Source organism: Poecilia formosa, unplaced genomic scaffold (assembly GCF_000485575.1).
Source record: "Poecilia formosa unplaced genomic scaffold, Poecilia_formosa-5.1.2 Scaffold425, whole genome shotgun sequence".
Taxonomy (NCBI): domain Eukaryota; kingdom Metazoa; phylum Chordata; class Actinopteri; order Cyprinodontiformes; family Poeciliidae; genus Poecilia; species Poecilia formosa.
In genome coordinates this window covers 495,475-498,005 of record NW_006800364.1, presented here as the reverse complement: position 1 = coordinate 498,005, position 2,531 = coordinate 495,475, and the positions used below count along the sequence as shown (strand labels likewise).

Below are 2,531 nucleotides of genomic sequence, written 5' to 3'. Positions count from 1 at the left end.
GATGTCCACTGACAAAACTCGGACTATGCTACATAAACAATATAAGTCTGACTTATATTGTTTCTCAACCCTGGTCCTCACCGCCCCCCTGTCCTGCATGTTTTAGGTATTTCCCTTCTGCCACACACCTGAATTGTACTGCAGAAGCCTGGGTGATTAACAGGCTTGATGGTCATGCAATCAGTTGAATCAGCTGTTCTGGAACAGAGGTACATCTAAAACATGCAGAGCAGGGGGGCGGTGAGGACCAGGGTTGAGAAACACTGAGTTAAATGATGACATCATTTGATATTACAATATTCATTTTTTCACCTATGACCACCGTCAGCAGGCAAGGCAGGTGAAATGTTTTGCCCAAGGACACAAACTCTGAAAGCTGTGTGGCTTTGTTAATGATTTTCGAAAGCAGCAGTTAGTTCAGTTAGTAAGTTAGTTTGCTATTTAAAAAGTAAGTAAAAAAACCCCAACAATATTAACAAAAATGAAAAGAAAATAAAAATGTCAAACTAAATGAAACAGTCTCGTAATAAATGCTATCTGGTTTTAAACCAAAGCTGAAATGTGATTACTCCTTTTCTAACATATTATTTCCCATTTTGAAGTAAGGTAACCATGTTATCTAGATTTAGAATCATAAATTGTCTTTGAGACAAGAATATGTTGTAACCAATTTAATGAACATTAATTGAATCTAGGGCTGTTTAATAATCACCCTTTGAATCAAACACGTACTCGTATTCATTTACCAATTCTGTACCCTCTTTAGACATTGTAAGGTGACCAAGTTTCAAATGAAAAGGAATTCTGTTTTGGTAAGATAATAAGAGAGAAAAATATTGATTAGTCCATGATAAAGTTCAAGTCTGCTATAAACCTCAATTTTTCAAGTTTCATTAAGTTTAAATTTTAACCCGTGAACAGCTAAGCAAAATTTCTAAAATTTGAACACATTAGATGTCACTTCATCTGTTTACAATTTTATCTGTTATGTACTTTTGTTCATCCTTCATACAGTTAATGTGAAAATAGTGGATTGTGCAGGAATAGTTGGAATACCATCTCACAAAGGCTGCAGGAGAGACTGTTATCAGGGAGGAACCACGCCATAAATTAACTCTGGCACACAGGCCATGTCTACAACGAGCAGGCAGCAGAAGACACATCTCAAGTTATGTCCCACAGAGAAACACTAAAACTTGAAGAGGACAGACTAATAACACATAATACTTTTATTACTTGCAATTTAATAAGTAGAATACAATTTAGTGAAAATTAACATGCCCTGAAGTAGTTTGATTTGTAGTTTTATATTAGCAGCACTGGTATTGTCTAAATCAGGTTACACTTGTCAAATATGTTTGACTAAGTTAGTCAAACATATTTGCAATACTAGTATAATATGAATTAGAAAATGCCTAGAATGAATGCGTGTCTATTGAAAACTTTTCAGGTATGCTCTATAAGTGTCTTAATTCTTAAAATCTGCGCTTTGATCTAAGGAAGGTTCTGGACCACTTTGATTACCAGGCTTCATGTCAATTTGAAATTACAGCAGAACGACACAGATATTCTTCCCAAAACCGTTTTATCTGTTGAAGTAGGAAAGAAATACAATTAAAGTCAGAAGTGATTAAGACAGCAACATGTGCTCTGCTGCCTTCCTGTTGAGAGAAAAGAGACAGTGACTACTGACAAACAGCTGCGCAAGACAATGGTACCAAATCAGGACAAACAAAACAGCAAACATAAGCTTTGCATGGGACACACAGAAAGAAGCTCCAACATAGTAACAAAATGGGTGCACACATAAAAACACAACATAACCGAGCACATACAGACATACAAACTGACAATTTACAATCCCCAAACACCAACCATACATTTAAAACAAACTGCAATCAACAGAAAAGAATACATTTAAACACAAACTGTCTGCTCAGCGGCAGAGCTTCATTCCAAGCCTCTCTCTGTTTTTTTACACACACAATCGCTCCCAGCGTTTTTCACCCAAGCGCACAAACACAAGTCACAAACACACACAAACTACCCTAAATGGATCCAAAAACTAAATTCCAATGCGGCCACAGTCAAGGTTTTGCCTTTCTTCTGTGACTCAGATCTCGATCAACTTCAGCCTTCTATTATCTTCACTAATTCCTATGCGGCCATCGTCAACATTTACATTTCTTAAATGGCACAGATCGTCTTAGATTCTACGATCAACCTTAATTCTTTGTCCTATGCGGCCATCATCAACATTGACATTTCTTCGATGGCACAGATTGGCTTATCTTGTTATATTTCAGGTACAGCCCTCCTGAGGAAAACTCAATCCAACCTAGCCTATCCCTTCCCCGCGTCCGGAAAGAAAGTTGGGGCGGCCGACTCCCATTGCAGGCCCTCTTGACCTTTAGCCGATCAGCCTTAACTACTGAATGTTGTGTTCTGTGTTTTCTGTGTAGTTATTTTTGAGGTTTTCTGTGTTTAGTCCTGTCCCTGTCCTGTCTTCCCCGTTGATTGCTTCCCAGGTG

At 37.9% G+C, this 2,531-nt stretch overlaps 1 long non-coding RNA gene across 1 annotated transcript in view; it reads left to right on the top strand.

Annotated features, from left to right (window-relative positions):
• Positions 1–470: 470 nt before the first annotated feature.
• The window catches only part of LOC107833671 (uncharacterized), a 6,284-nt gene continuing 4,223 nt past the window's right edge, over positions 471–2,531 (top strand). The window contains exon 1 of the long non-coding RNA XR_001659440.1: positions 471–913. This is a non-coding gene — a long non-coding RNA (uncharacterized LOC107833671). The remainder of the gene's footprint in view (positions 914–2,531) is intronic.